General features: G+C 45.8%; 1 protein-coding gene across 2 annotated transcripts in view; it reads right to left on the reverse strand.

Moving 5' to 3' along the window:
* The window catches only part of TCP11L2 (t-complex 11 like 2), a 35,558-nt gene extending 20,607 nt beyond the window's left edge, over positions 1 to 14,951 (reverse strand). Inside the window, exons 1-2 of one of the 2 annotated variants that reach the window (XM_073651449.1) lie at positions 14,733 to 14,951; positions 9,897 to 10,041 (exon numbers count right to left, since the gene is read on the reverse strand). The gene's annotated coding sequence lies outside the window, so the exon portion shown is untranslated. The remainder of the gene's footprint in view (positions 1 to 9,896; positions 10,042 to 14,732) is intronic. The other variant, XM_073651448.1, reaches the window with a different exon arrangement.
* Between the last annotated feature and the right edge of the window lie 1,766 nt (positions 14,952 to 16,717).

Consider the following 16,717-nt stretch of genomic DNA (forward strand, 5'->3'; position numbering starts at 1 on the left):
GCAGTGCACTGACGAGATCGCGCTCGCTCCCAGCGGTGTACATCGCTGCGCTGCCAGGACCTGAGGTCACGTGAGCTCTCAGCTGAGGATCAGCTGAGAGCTCTGGGACCTCACCTTTACGGCACCGGTGCTGCGTTGGAACATTCTCAAGAATGTTCCCACGTACCACTGATGCTGAGGTCACCGGGGCTGATTAGCTGATCTCCAGCTGATGAACCCAAGTGACCTCACTCCTGCAGCAGAGCCATTTACACTGACAGGAGTGATTTTACACTCCTGTCAGTGTACAGTGCTGTCTTCTACAGCAGCAATTACTGATGTCACTGCTGTAGAAGTGACCCAGATCGCCGAGGGACAATCTGGATTACGTCGTGACGGCAGAGAGCTGAGGGATATGGTGTTTTGCTTTTTTAACAGAAGATCGAGGGATTCGGGGACTGGGCGTTCAATAAAAAAAAATTTAAGACCGTGTGTATATTTTTATTTCATTAAAATACTTTATTCTGGCTGTGTCTTTTGTTGAAAAACCGGCAAAAACTTTAATACGCGGATACTAATGGGGGCTTCTTATAGACGCCTCTCCATTACCAGCCTAAGATTCATGTCAGCCGCCAATACAAGGCTGACATGAACCCCAACCCCATTACCCCACTTGCCACCGCTGCAGGGCAGTGGAAGAGCAGAGGTTAAGCGCATCTTATGAATGCGCCATTTCTGGGACTGCTGAGGGGTGATATTAGCCGTGGAGGGGGTCAGGATCCATGGCCCCTTCCCTGGCTATTAATATCAGCCTGCGGCTGTCTGTTTAGCCTTTTCTGGTTAGTTTTTATAGGTGGACCCTACGTCAATTTTTTTCTGGGGTCCCCCTGTAATCTAGCCAGTAAAAGCTAAGCAAACAGCTGTGGGCTGTTACTAATAGTTAGGGAACATTGTTGGCTAATGGCCCCTTCCCCGGCTACTAATATCAGCTCCCAGCGGTCGGCTTCCCTCTGCTGGTTATAAAAATGACGCGGGAGCCCATGTGTTTTTTTTTTTTTTTTTTTTTTTTTTTTTTAAAAAAACAAACAAAAAAAACAAAAAAAAAAACAAACACACCACACCACATTTTTTAGGTTCTATGCCCACGATTCAGACTTAGCAGCACTTTGGACGCATATTTTTGAGGCGTCCAAAACGTTGCATTCTACTGAACGCAGGTAAATCCCCATTTGTTCACTGAACCATGCGGATTTATTGCATTCAATACTTTCCAGTGGTCAAATTTCTGTTGTGGAGACTAGCGACTCCGTAAGAGAATTTGACATGCTGCGGTCCTGAAAGATGCGCCGCATATCAGTGTCCACGGGTGATCCACAGCCTCAGATGCACGGATAGTGGACATGTGATTTCTAGAAATCTCACCCACTATGCTGTAACATCTGGATGCTGCGGGTTTGATGCTGTATAACACACAGCTTCAAACCCACAGCGACTCCTGATCGTCGCCACGTACCCAAACTCACCCGCAGCATGTCAATTTCTGTAGCGGACACGCTAGTCTCCGCTGCAGATTTTGACCGATTGAAGTGTCATTATATGTGGTGGATTCACATGTACCGACAACAAAAGTGCGGCATTAGAACACTGCAGAAATTCGCTGCGTCCAAAGCGATACTTGTTACTGTTCGTGGGGACGTAGTGGCTAACGAAACAGCTGTGAGCCGTTAATAATAGCCAGGGACCATGTTTGCCTAATGGCACCTTCCTAGGCTAAAAATAGCAGCTCGCAGCTGCCCCAGAAATTACATGAATGAAAATGCTAATGACATAGGTGTCAGCTAATCCCAGATACCCAATCTCTTTTGTTTGGTGATGACAAGGTGTCAGACTCTTTCATTACCAAACCTAATTAAACTAAAGTAAAGAGTAATAAACACACAGAGAGAGAAAACACTTTATTTGAAATACAACAGACACATTCTTAAATTAACCAATACTTACCCCAGTTCTGACTGTAATCCAAGGATTAAAGCAATGTCCCACATTTCTTTTTTCAAATAACTTTATGTAGCCCCCCAATAGCATGCATTTCAGTACAAAAATGCATAAAAAAAATAAAACGGGAAAAAGACATGCAGAAACGCTGCAGAAATTTCTGCTTCAAATTCTGAATGTGCGCGCATAGCTTAAAATTGTTGTACAATATCAGACTTTAGACTCATTACAGTCTCCTAGAAGAAACCTCCGCTAATTGGACCCTTCCCTCGGAGGATACATCTATACCTGAACTGTCTACATCCAGGCACATTTAAGCCCTCCACGTTCTCATCATACCACAGAAGCATAGACCATATTGATAGGATGTAAAGAGATACCAGAGTATCGTCTGGGTCATTTGCCAGAATCTCTCAGCTACCGAGACACTGGCTATTTGTTCCCTTAGGAACAATAACAAAATTACAATCAAGCCAGCTGCCAATGCCAGCGCCACTGTAACGGATTGTTCCCACTATCTTAATGAGATTTCTAGACAACGATCAGATACTTCAACATATAAATATTAAAAAAAAAGAAAAAAAAAAATTTCTCTGATCCCACTCCTATGATTAGGAACACTATTAGCATATTCATGAATAGACATCCAGAGCTGAACACAGCGATCAGGAAACGGTTACTTTTCTAACTAACCAACATCCGGTAATCCCACTTCTGTACACTTTACCTAAAATTCACAAGTCATTAGTAAATCCTCCTGGAGGCCCCGGCGTTGCGTCCACCGATTCCCTTGTGGCGCCGCTGTCTATTTTCCCTAGAAAAAAATTCTGACACCACTGATCCACAACACATGGTCGTTCATTCTTGACACGGGACATTTTGTACAATTATCACCCCCTCCCCCCTGACAGATGATTGCTACTTAGTTATTATTGTATGAATAAATTTCACTGGATGGTTTAAACTCAAAGTTTAGTGAGAGTGTGGATGTTTTCCCTTCTACTGGAGTAAGATTTGTGGCAAGGTGCACACCACTTTTCAGACACGCCGGATTCATTAAGAGCCATAAGTGTGTGAAAAATGCCGGTCTTCATGAATCAGGGCCACAAGGTTCAGAACCTGATCAATAAGCTATATACAATGGCAGAGTGGTAACTAGAAAACTCAAGTTTACAGGCAGTATAGAAATCTCTCTGCTGAGTGTAAGTGCACAACGCGTATTAAACTACAGCATACCCACTGAGATTTTCAAGTAGGACACACTTCATGAAGCTCTGTTTTTTCTTTTCCCCTGAAGGGTCTTGTGTGTCGTTTTAATATGGTTTTGGCCACCATCTGTTGATGTGACTTTTTTTAAGCAGAAACGATGGCATTCAGGCGTCTTTTAGCTTTTCCACTGGACTTGTATTGTAAAGTACAGAAAGTCTTCTGATGGACACACCTGAAGAATGGTCTGCTCACTTCTGTTAACTGCTTGGCATTTTTAGAAACTGGACGTCAATAAAAGACGTTCAAAAGTCTGAATATATAAACAGCGAGTCGTTTTCACTTAGAAATGCAGATGTCCATTCTTTTGAGCAGTTTCTGAAAAGGTTTTGCAGGCAGTTTGCGAGGCAGAATCCACCTGAAAAAGACGTTGTGTGCAGATGCACTAAATTTACAACTGACCATAAGGGTATGAAGTCACAGAAGGTCCCAGAGTATTCAACAGTGGTCAAAATAAACTGCAGGCATATTATAGCTGCAGATCATAGCACTCAGAAGGAAGAGGCCTCCCCTCTGTGGTATCTATAAGAGGATCTGTCTGTACTCAGGAAGGGTGGCGTCAGAAAAACTCATTATAACAATATCCTCACATAGAATCATTTCCATCAAATCAGTCTATCTGCACTCAGAAAACAGCCATTTCAGTGCATGTAATGATGGACCAAAGCTCATACTCAAGACCCCGAGATCTATACAGCTGTATGCAAGGTTTCTTAATTGAAGAATGGCCACCGACACCGATAAACAGGGTTTCCATTACTTTGATGACCATAGATATCAGACTGGTGGGGATTCAACACCACTACCCTCCCCAACAAATGTTTGCAGCGCTGGATGTACACAGTGTACAAAGTAGAAAACCACTGCACTGTCACATAGCTTAGTGGTCTGTGATGAGTATTGCAGATCAGCTCCCATCCCATTCCGCCCCCCCCCCCCCACCCCCAAGTAAAAGTAAAAGAAACCCTAACACACCACCCTCCCCCTCTGATGGGTGGTTAATAAGCTCTGACGACCACATCTACTAGAATAAATACCAAAGAAAAAAAAAAGGGGGGGGGGGGGTCTACTTTAGGGTGAGGCTGAACAGAGACTGCCGTTTCAAAGTTAGATATAGAATCACTCATTGTTTGCAGACCGTTTATATAATACTAGGGACAGATAGTGATATGCATCCCCGACATCCTATATTTTATATGCCAGACACAAGGATAGTTATGGAAACTAATAACTTAACTATAATGGGGGACAATTGGTTTCAATTAAGGTGTCCAATATTCACAGATATCCTAATGTAAACTAATCAGACCACATTATAGATAAGTATACCTTTATGATGGTTTATACATCTGTCATGTGACAAATACAGTTTACAACAAAACTGATGGTGGTTCTGGTGCCGTATTCCTGTACTAATGGTGGTTCTGGTGCTGTATTCATACAGTGATGGTTGTTCTGGTGCTGTATTCATATACTACTGATGGCTCTGGTGATGTATTCATGTACTGATTATGAATACGAAACCAAAATCACCACACCAGAGCCATCACTGCTATACAAACAGGCTCGGTCTGGCCTGGCGGGGCGCCGGGAAATTTCCTGGTGGGCCCCGGGCCCCTTGCAGAGAGAACAGGAGAATTTAAAAAAAAAAGTGGTCGTGGGCCCTTTAAGGGCGCGCGCACGCTCTTTCACCGACGCGATGCCCAGGACAGTAGTGGGAGGGGCCTGGGAGCAGGAGTGCAGGGGCTGCACTGCAGCGTCACACTCAGCAGACAGGGCCGCACGTCTGCTAAAAGTGACGTCACAGCGCGCCCTGCAGTCTCCCACATTAGGAGCGTGTCTGTACACTGTATGGGCTGGAGACAAGCCAAGGTACTGTAATATTTGTGTGTTTGTATGGATTTTTATGTATATGCTGCCTGCATGTGTGTGTGTACAGTGTGTGTATATGCCTGTGTGTGTGTGTACAGTGTGTGTGTGTACAGTGTGTGTGTGTACAGTGTGTGTGTGTACAGTGTGTGGATATGCCTGTGTGTACAGTGTGTGGATATGCCTGTGTGTACAGTGTGTGGATATGCCTGTGTGTACAGTGTGTGGATATGCCTGTGTGTACAGTGTGTGGATATGCCTGTGTGTACAGTATATGCCTGTGTGTACAGTATATGCCTGTGTGTACAGTATATGCCTGTGTGTGTACAGTGTGTGTATATGCCTGTGCGTACAGTGTGTGTATATGCCTGTGCGTACAGTGTGTGTACATGCCTGTGTGTACATGCCTGTGTGTATATGCCTGTGTGTATATGCCTGTGTGTACAGTGTGTGTATATGCCTGTGTGTGTATATGACTGTGTGTGTGTACAGTGTGTGTATATGCCTGTGTGTGTATATGACTGTGTGTGTGTACAGTGTGTGTATATGACTGTGCGTACAGTGTGTGTATATGACTGTGCGTACAGTGTGTGTATATGCCTGTGTGCGTACAGTGTGTGTATATGCCTGTGTGCGTACAGTGTGTGTATATGCCTGTGTGCGTACAGTGTGTGTATATGCCTGTGTGCGTACAGTGTGTGTATATGCCTGTGTGCGTACAGTGTGTGTATATGCCTGTGTGCGTACAGTGTGTCTGTGTGTGTATATGCCTGTGTGTGTGTGTATATGCCTGTGTGTGTGTATATGCCTGTGTGTTTAGGTGTCTTCACATATGTGTGTGCTTCCCTGCGTGTCTGCATTTTTGTGTGTGTGATTGTCTGAGTGTGTCTGTGCATTTCTGTGTGTGCTTGCCTGTGTGTGTACGTGTCCCCATTTCTGTGAGTATGTGTATCTGCGTGTGTATATTAGGGCTCTTTCACATGTCCTGATATTTACGGGACTGGAAATATCCGTGTCCACCTGTGTGTCATCCAAGTGACTCATACTGGCGCTTGGGAATCAGTATACAGTTAGCGCTGTTCCCAAGAGCCGGGTGCTGAGCGCTGCCCTCATCATAGATCCCTGCAGGCGCTGTGATCAGCAGCAGCGGGGTCAATGATGAGAGTAGTAGTCTACTCCCACCGTGTCCGTGTCCAACTGTAAAAATAATAATAAAATAAAAAAATCCTTATACTCACCTCTCCTAAGTGTCACCTGCTGTAATCCGTGCGAGTGCTCACGCCGAGGAGAATGACTCCTGCAGCGAGCTTGCTCCAGAGCTGCGCTTAGTGAATGACAGGGCACCGCTTGTTGAGCGCAGCTCCGGAGCCCACTCGCTGCAGGAGACATTCTCCTCGGCGTGAGAGCTTGCACGGATTACAGCGGGTGACACTTAGTAGAGGTTAGTATAAGGATTTTTTTATTTTATTCTTTTTACAGTTGGACACAGCGGCTATAGACTATTACTCTCATCATTGACCCTGCTGGTACTGATCGCAGCGCCTGCAGGGATCTATGATGAGGGCAGCGCTCAGCGCTCTTCCCAAGCACCGCGTGCTAACTGTCATCAGTGTGCGGGACATTTCGCGGTCTGGACAGCAGGTAAAAAACAGACATGTCAGCGTGTTTTGCCCACGGACACCACATGATCTGTGGAAAGTGGAAACACACTGACATGTGCACATACGCATTCATTTGAATGGGTCTACGTGTGTCAGTGTCTCTGGTACGTGTGGAAACGGTCACCACATGTACTGACGTGTGAAAGAGCCCTTAGTATGTGTCCGTGTGCGCTTGTTTTCGTGTGTGTAAGCGTGCTTCTGCATGTCTGTGTGCTCTTCCGAAGATTTATTATATTTGGAGAGAGATGGGAGAGAAATTTTAGGAGACAGAATGGGGAGATGTGTGAAGAAACAGTATGGTGAACTAGAGGAGGGGTAGGAATGAGTGCAGAAACAGAATGGGGAAGGGGGATGTATGAGGAAACAGTATGGAGAGTGGGGAAATAGTGTGAGGAGACAGTATGGAGGGAGAAAAGTGTGAGGTGACACAGCACAGAGACTAGGTAGTGTGGGAGAAGGTATGGAGATGCGGCAGTATGGGGGGGGAACAGTGTGAGGGCACAGCAAGGAGGGAACAGTATGCTGAGGAGGGGGAGTGTGATGAAGGGGCACGTTATAGAGACTGGGCAGTATAGGGGGGACACAGTGTGAGAGGACAAAGTGAAGAGGGGGCCCAGTATGGTAAGGAGAGGACAGTGTGGAGAGCAGGTACCATAAGAGGGGTAGAGTGTATGTCATGTTTTGTGCAGGGAGCATTGTAAGAGTTAGGTTTATTCAGGGGCTCAGTGTAGATATTTTTATTCAGGAGCATTATAATGACACTGCTATCTTTAAGGGCATCGTGTCGGGATGTGCTGCAGAAGACCGGAGAAGATGGAAGTCTGCAGAGACGAGCTGTGGATGAGAAAAGTCATCATGGAGACTGGACAAGAGGGAGACGAAAAGAAGGAGAACGACTCTAATCAGAGAAGACGTCTCCGGTAAGATACCTGGATGTAAATGTTCATTTGTGATCCTGCCTGCGTCTCATCAGTACTGTGGTTCCTGTATGGTCCGCAGTCTGATGATGACTGATAACAACTCCCAGTATCTCTATTGTTAATTACATACTGGGAGTAATAGGTTTATGCGATACAAAGATATATGGGGCTGACCTGACATTACAAATGATGGTGGTTCAGATGATGTATTCATGTACTGATGTGTTTGTGCGTGTCTGCGTGTTTGTATGTGTCTACGTATCTGGAATAATATGTATTTTTGTAAGATGCGTGTATGTAAGAGTCCATTGTGGTGTGTAATAACATTCATATGCTTGAGGCACCTTTACTAAATCTATTAGGACTCACTCACATGTGTTAGGGAATTCCATTTGTCTTTCCACATTTAGGAACAGACAAGTGAAATTTGCTAACCTTGTCATAACCATAGGGTTGTACTTGTATGGAGCGGTTTCAGGAGCTGGGCCTGCTCCATACCAGGCAGATGTCGGCTGTGTTAGATAGCCGGCGTCTGCCTGTAACAGCAGTGATCAGAGCTCGCCTTGATTGCTGCTGTTTTGAGTATTTAAGTGCCCTTGTCAATCACTGACAGCGGCATTTAGAAAGCACAATGGCCGGTGCATGCAGTCACCTGCTCCCTTCAGCCCCCTGTGACGCAGTTGCAGGTTGCTGGTGGGTTGCCAGTAGTGCTGAGTGAGCGTGGTCGGATAAGGTGTTATCCCAGCAGGCTCGGGTGTTATCCAGGTATCTTGTAGTGCTCTGCTAATATGCTCAAGTCCCTGCGGTAACATGTTTTGCGGCGGTAGACAGAAGCAACACATGCAGTGATTACCTAACAAACAGGCAATTCCTAAATGTGTTGCGTCTGCCTACCGCCGCAAAACATGCTACCCTGGGGACTCGAGCATATTAGCAGAGCACTACAAGATACCTGGATAACACCTGAGCATGCTGGGATCACAAGTGATGAAGTTGGGCTCCATGGAAGTGTCACAATCCAGGTGCCGGACGTTATTGCAGCACCCTCACTTTGTAGTTCGCGTTGACTGTAATGTCTCCCTCCTTGCACCGACCCAATAACAGGAAGCGAGTGTCGGCAGGGAGAATAAAACGTAATTTTCTCCGTGTAGCCTACGCTTTTCCATTAAGCCGTCTAACCAGGCTTTAAACCCTATTTACCTGCAGATTACCCCTACATCTGCAGATAAATAGCGTTTTTCAAGGTGACAAGTTACCATTAAAGGGACTCTGGCAGTACGGAATGACTGTTCGAACAAAGTCCTGCCGCTCAGTGCTTCACAGCTGGTGGGCTGTAGTGTGGGCCCCTAGAGTCAGTTCCCCTGGTGGGCCCTAGGCACCCCAGTCCGACCCTGTATACAAATACAGCACCAGAAATATAAATCAGTAAATTAATAGGTCATTATAACCTCCAGAACATTAATGAGTTACCAGAACATGAATACATCACGAGAACCAGCAACACTACATGAATACATCACCAAGCTTAGTACAGCAATAGTAATGTCAAGTCAGGCCCATATACATTTGTATCTCGTGAACCTATAACTCCCAGTATGTCCTTAAAGAAGATGTCCATTACTTTTTATTATCCCCCCAATGTATTCCCCCTGGGCTCATAAGGGTTTTTGTAATTACCTTGCGTTGCAGTTACTGCCTGTGAGCGGCGCTATCGCTGGCCTCTCACAGGCAGGCATCACGTGACGCGCCACTGATGACACGTCGAGTGAGGCATGACATCAGTGACGCGGTCCCCGCGGTGGATGCTGGGTTGTAGACGAGGTTACCCCGCTCGTCACACCCAGCATCCACAGCGCTTTCCCAATGAATGGGGAGAGGGAGAGCGCACGGTGGAACGCAGAAGTAAGTCACCCCTTGACGTGACATCAGCGGATGTCAGAGCCGGCTGCAGCCGGGGGTCACGTGATGCCTGTGAGCGGCCAGTGATAGCGCCACTCACAGGCTAGAACTGCAAACGCAAGGTATTTACAAAAATCCTTATGGGCCCCGGGGAAATACATTAGGGGGATAATAAAAAGTAGTGGGCAACCCCTTTAACAATGGTAAGGAGATGCTGGGAGTTGTTTTCAGTCTTTATCAGACTGCGGACTATACAGGAGACACAGTACTGATGAGCTGTAGTCAATATCAATAAGTAAACATTTACACCAGGTAGGTAGGTAACATCTTCTCTGAGCAGCTTATTTTCGCCTCCATCTTGTCCTGATGCCATGATGACTTTTCACATACACAGCTCTCCTCTTCAGATTTCCTCTTCTCCAGTCTTCTGCAGCACATCCTGACACAGTGCCCTTAAAAATAAAAGTGTCATTATAATGCCCTTTGCTTAAAAATATCTGTCTATACTATGCCCTAAATAAACCTCAAATGGTATATGGCCTCCATGATCTATAACCACTCACTGTCTGCCATTATCAGCTATAACTGCCACACAACCTGCTCTTATGAACCACGGCCTATACTATGGCTATACCCTCTCCAATGTTTTCTCTTACACACTCTAGATCTTCACAGTCTCCCTGACACGCTAACCTCTCTCCATATTGTGCCCCCATATCAAGGTGCCCCCTCACCAAATCCATTATGCGCTCCCTTTCATACTAAGCCTTCCATGCTGTAACCCCTCCTCACACTGTCCTCTTACACGTTATGATGTCACCACAGCATACCAAACAGTAAGCCATCTACGAAAGCCCCCCCAAGATACACTATGTACACAACAGTCCCCTATACAGTCTGGTGTCTCCATAGCCTTCAGTATAATATCCCCCACAATCCCCTGTACATTATGATGTCCCCTCCAGCCCCTCATGTAGTATGATGCAAATCACAGCCCCCAGTAAAATGTACCCCACAGCCCCCTATACAATACGCCATATGTGGGGGGCATCATAACGCCCCAAGTATAATGCCCCCCTACCATACATTGGCAAACTAATATAAGATATACTAATCCAAGTTCCTTGTTCAGAGCAGCTCCGTCTCCTCTTCTATTCTGTACAGCAGCGGGCGCTGGATGGCACGATGACATCACTGCATGTACAGTCTGCAGGCTGGACCTTGCCTGCATTCTGACAGTTCGGCAGAGCAGGGGGCTGATTACAGCTCCTCTGCTCTTGTCCCGTGCAACATTTACAGCAATTGTATTCGCATCTGACCGCAGGCATTCATCAATGTCATTCCCCCCCCACCCCCAAAGTGCACCCCCCAAGGGGAGGCAGGGGGTAGCACCCTAGGAGGCGACATGGCTCAGGGTGGCAGACAGATATCAAATTGGTGGAAAGCCTTTTTAGGGTAAGTGCACACATCTTTTTCAAGAGGGTCTGCTCAGGAACCAGCCTGAAAAAGCGGTTAAAGAAATGCTAAGAAAAATGAACCTATGCACTACAATGTCAAAACAACTTGCTGTGGATATGTTCAGTCTTTTTGAGCTTCGCTCAAAAGGGGTCAAAATTGATAAGTCTGCAGTCTCTCTGTGCGACTGCAGACTTATGAATCTCCCCAGCGCAGGCACTGTGCGCTGCGGGGATTCGCCAGTGTAAGACCCGGTAACGGAGGGTATGTATGTGTTACACATACCCCGGCAAGTGGGTGCAGCATCGCTCTACATACACCTGTATTGAGCGAGGCACGCCTTCTAGTCAGACATGCCCACTAGCCATCCATATCACTAGATGGGGCGTAGCCTCTCTCCATACAAGTACATAGAGCGAGGCAGCGCTGAATGGCCAGGGGTATGTATAACTTATACATACCTTCCGGTCACGGGTCTCATACCAGCGCTGGGGGGATTCATAAGTCTGCAGTCACACAGTGACTGCAGACTTATCACTTTTTACCGGACAACCCCTTTAAGTTTTGAAAGTCTTAAAGTGGCTAGTAGCAGTGTATTCTTCTGATACAAGTTAATAATCTTTATTTTTATATAGCGCCAACATATTCCACAGCACTTTACATACACAATCATGGTTGTCCCCAATGGGGCTCACAATCTAGATTCCCTATCAGTATGTCTGGAGTGTGGAGGAAACAGGAGAACCCGGAGGAAACCCATGCAAACACTGGGAGAACATACAAAGTCCTTGCAGATGTTGTCCTTGGTGGAATTTTAACCCAGGACCCCAGCGCTGCAAGGTTAACCACTGAGCCACCGTGCTGCCCTAGGTTATATCAAAATGTAAAAAAAATAAAAAGACGCTGGAGAAAGTTTGAGCAGGATTTGGGAGATTTTCCACTAAAAAAAACCCTGAAAAAAACAAAACCCTCACCCTTAAAGAATTTTTCACTATGATTTTGCCACCTAATCTAGGAGTAGGATAATGTAGACAGAGACATTGATTCCAGTGGTATCACATACGGTAGCCTTTTTTTCTTTTTTGATTTTAAGTGATTTTATAAAAATCAGTAAGAGTTTATCACTAGAGGTCTAGCAAACCTGCTGCCATATACTCTTCCATATTCATGAGTTCTGTATTACCCTGCCCCTGATTGACAGCTCTGTGTACACTGTGCATAGGCAGAAAGCTGTCAATCAGATGTGGCCAGGGTTATACAGAGCTCAGCATTCAGAGAACTGCTAGATCTGCAGCAGATAAAACAGGGATTACAAGTGTCGGATTTCTCTCATGGAATCCACAGAATTTAAAGTGATGGAAAATTTCCGCATCTTCTTGCCTGGAAAAACACGTGCGGAATTTGACAAGCGTTTTTGACATGCGGAATTTGACAAGCGTTTTTCGCGCGTTTTGCACATGCGGAATTACCATGCGTTTTTTAATGCATTGAGAAGGCAATTCCGCATGTGGAAACGCACAAATAATGGACATGCTGCGGATTTTTCCGCACATCAAAAACGCTGTGGATGGGCATTGAAATTGCGGATTGTCATTGGGGACCATGGGGCACGTATTACCAAGCGTTTTACAAGCGTTTACGCTGGGCAAATTCCGCAGCAAAAACGCATAGTGGGCACACAGCCTAACTGTCACTATATAAAGGCTTTAATATGTGACAGGCATGCATGTGTGAGTAGTTTGCATGAAACCTGTCAATCACTTCAAACTGAGCTGGGAAAAGCCGGCTAATGCGGTGCCGGACTGGTCTCGTCTCTGCTTATGGTCACACTAATTTGGCTATATAACATTAGGATCACACTGCTAAGCTGTAACTAACAATAATGAATGTGATCCCTGACATCCATCAGGTGTGGATCTTTGGTGGCTGTTGTGCCAACTTGTATATCATTGTGCCCATACTTACTAACTTTAGGAGCAATTTAGCAGTGGAACATTGCAATCTATATGGTCTTGTAGTGCTAGCCTTAGTCTGAGCCACTAGGACAATAAGAAAACCTTTCATGTGCATCTATAACTACTAGGCATATGGTATAAAGCATTTACACAGTAGTCAGTTAATTTCAAAGTGGAAAAGTTTCCCTTCAGACTTGGCAGCACTACCACTGATAATACTAGGGGTCCTGCTTGGCACTGCCCCATATGCACCATTACTACAATAAACATTTGTAATGTGCGTTTCTCACAAGGGACTCATTACTAATTACCAAGATGAATTTTGAGTCACGACTGATCATCAACAGTTATGTGTAAAAAACTAACTTGTCAGACTTACAGAGGGTCGGCCTGGGATGTCAGGGGTCCATCAGTAACATACTGGGGGCCCTCTCTTCAGCTACAGGCAATATTACCTGACCCTTGTTCACAAATGTACCTCTGCTTCTATACAATAATAAGCTGGGTAGTTTGTTAAATGAATGATGAGATGCTGCACTGTGCCAAACACTGCTCATGTAGGTGGGTCGGGGGCGCTCCTGCCCCAGGAGATTCTCTTTGAGACAGTCCAAGCCTGGACTTACCATAAAGCGGACCTTCGCCAAATCAAAAATAAGCAGTTTTTGCTCTTATTTTGTTCCCACTGATCCTCTGCATATTCCATAAGAAAAAACAAAACTGCCATACAGTCAGATATGAACCTTTTTATTTAGGATTTATCTTTATGGTCTTTTCCCAGGGGCGTGTCTTTAGTCTGCTCTGCATTATAACTGAGTCACACCCCATTGTGAAAACACTAATAAGACCGATATTATTGAAACCGTATGGCCGATTTAAATATGACCCGAAAACTAAATAAAATAAAGCAAAATGGTTGTTTTTGACCTGTTAATAAGGCCTCAGTATTCCTGTTGATCTGACCCCTGTAGATCTAATCCCCCCGCCATTGAACTTTCAACTGTATCAGCATCCTGGATTTAACGCCCATTGTGTTGAGCAGTGAAGAGCTGTAGAAGACACGCTGCAGAGACCGGAGCAGTGGGGGACCGGGTAGAGGGGATTTTTTTTTTTTTTTAAACACGGGGCCCATTACTCTGCACGGGAGGACCACGCGGGGCCCATTACTCTGCACGGGAGGACCACGCGGGGCCCATTACTCTGCACGGGAGGACCACGCGGGGCCCATTACTATGTAAAGAACGATAAGGAAAAACTTCAATTGCTGCCATTTTTTTAATAAACAACAAGGTTGGCCCACGACTTTGTCCAAATTGTTAATTTTGGCCCTGTGTGTATTTGACATCCCTGATAATCTAAAGCCTGATCTCAGGGGGCGGCAGAGATGATGTGAGGGTCTGATGGGCTAGGGTTATGATCCCCCTGTAGATGAGCAGCTTCAGCGGGGTCTTACCTCTTCGTACACCTCCCTAATGAAAGAACACTGAGGTTCTGCTAGTTAAGATCTCTCTAATCACAATCCAGTACAGAGTTTATAGAAAAGCCCACAGGCTGGATCCACTGCAGGGATTGTGGCCATTCACCATGGAAGGCGAGGGATAGGGGCAGCTGGCAGGCAGGACTCCTGCTCATCACTACAAGCTGGGATGTGCTGACATCTACAGACAGCAGCAGTAATGCAGTGCGGAAGGCGTTGTGCTGGGACCTGTAGTCCTACACCCCTGAGCAGTACCCACCTGTCTCTCCCAGCAGCACTGGCTGGTAGTAGATCGCGCTGTCAGTTGCTGGCTGTCATGGTGCAGTGATGGGACAGTGAGGTGAGTGTCTCTTCCCCCGGCTGCCGACACCCGCCGTGTACAGAAGCAGGACACCTTGGCTTGCTGCCTGTCTGATGTTTTTGTTCAGCTCCAGCTCACAGCTGATTGTTGGGGGAGGGGTGGAACGTACCAAACAGAGCACATGGGCCACTGCGAATATGTCACGGCTTCTTTTTTGCTCTCACTGACGAATGACTTACAGGAACGTGTCCTTTTCTATTACAGGCAGTCCTTGATGTAATTGTTAATGTTTCTACGCTTTAACCAGATGAAAATGAATATAAAATATAAGCAGCTAGAATGGTATGACCCTATTCGTGACGTCACGTATTTACGGAAGTAATCTGCCACTGTCGTTGCGCACCGCCCCCTCTGAGTTTGGTTGCTAGGGCAATGTTTTGCTGATCTTTAAACATAGACACGCCCCTTTGAGAGGTAACACTATCCGCGCGTGCGCAGTACGTCTTTCTTTGGGACAGTTGGACAGAGAACGGTTTGCGCTGGAGGGGGCGGGGAATAACTGCGCTGCAGCTATAGAGACAATACAGAGCAGGCTGTGCCCTCGGGCTGAGGTACAAGGAATGCGCGCCCTAAATCCCGCCAGTGCCCCCTGCTGTGCTAGTGGTGGAACAGGAGATCCCCACAGAAACTAGCCTCTGCATTGCATGGTCAAAGATGCGAGTCCTCACACTTTTCCGGGAGAAAGACGCTTCTAGCAACCCTGGTGTCTTGACCTGAAGCGGTTTTTCTTGGCGTATTTCCGGCAGTTTTTTTGCAATGTCTTAGGCTGTGTGCCCACGTAGCGTTTTTCAAGCGTTTATGCTGCGGAATTTCTACAGCATAAACGCTTGTTAAACGCTTGGTCATCCGCCCCCCATGGTCCCCAATGACAAGCCGCAATGTCAATGCCCATGCTGCGCTCAAAAATCCGCAGCATGTCCATTAATTTTGCGTTTCCACAAGCGGAATTGCCTTTTGCAATGCATTAAAAAACGCAAGGCAATTCCGCATGTGGAAATCGCACGATAAACGCGGACGGAATTCCACATGCGTTTTTACTTGCAGAAATTTTCTGCTTCATTTCTGCATCGTGGGCACATGGCTTTGACTTACATTTTTTTTCTCGAAAGACCGACCATCTGCAGCAAGTCACATTTTCCATAGACATCCATGCATATATTCAGGCTTTACATTGTTCTCTGTGTCTAACTGGAGTGGTAGGGGTGAAAGGCTGAAATCCACCGCATCTAGTACTGGTGGGGATGACATTTTCTGACATCTCATCTACAGAAAACAAACTGCCGCTCTGTTGATGTTACATCAGTACAGGCTGCTGAATCGCCGGCAGGAGCGCTCTGTGACTGCTTTGTGCCAGCAATGAATGGCGCCGGGCATAACAGACAGGCAAGTAGCAACTACCTGCCTGTTAGTGCTTAGATACATTTTTTGCTTTTCCACAAAGTCCAGGATATTCCCTTTAACATCCACAGCCTATCAATTTATGCTTTGGATTTTCAAAGCCGATTTCACTTTTTGCAGGGTATCTGTTGAAATCTGTGGTAAATTTACATTTACAAAGTGGAACCTGCAGCAAAATCTGCACCATTTGGTCAATTTTCCCACGTACAAAGAATGGAGAGGTCTGTAATGTGCTGTCAGTTTATTCCACGGACAGAAAATAAGGTCTGGTGAATGAGTCCTAACAGTTCAAGCAGTATGGATGTAAGTTCATGAAAACTGTGTTTTAAAAGGCTGTTAAACTGCTTTTTTTCAGGAGCACTCTATAACCTCCTGAACTTGTGCAAGTAAAAAATTAAATTGCGTTTTTAAGTTCAGACTGTTTTTCTGCACAACAAACACATAAAAAGAAAAAAATATGCAAAAATCAGAGCAGTTTTCTATTC

This window comes from Phyllobates terribilis, unplaced genomic scaffold (assembly GCF_046119375.1).
Source record: "Phyllobates terribilis strain yellow unplaced genomic scaffold, ASM4611937v1 Scaffold_11__3_contigs__length_659146591, whole genome shotgun sequence".
Taxonomy (NCBI): Eukaryota; Metazoa; Chordata; class Amphibia; order Anura; family Dendrobatidae; genus Phyllobates; species Phyllobates terribilis.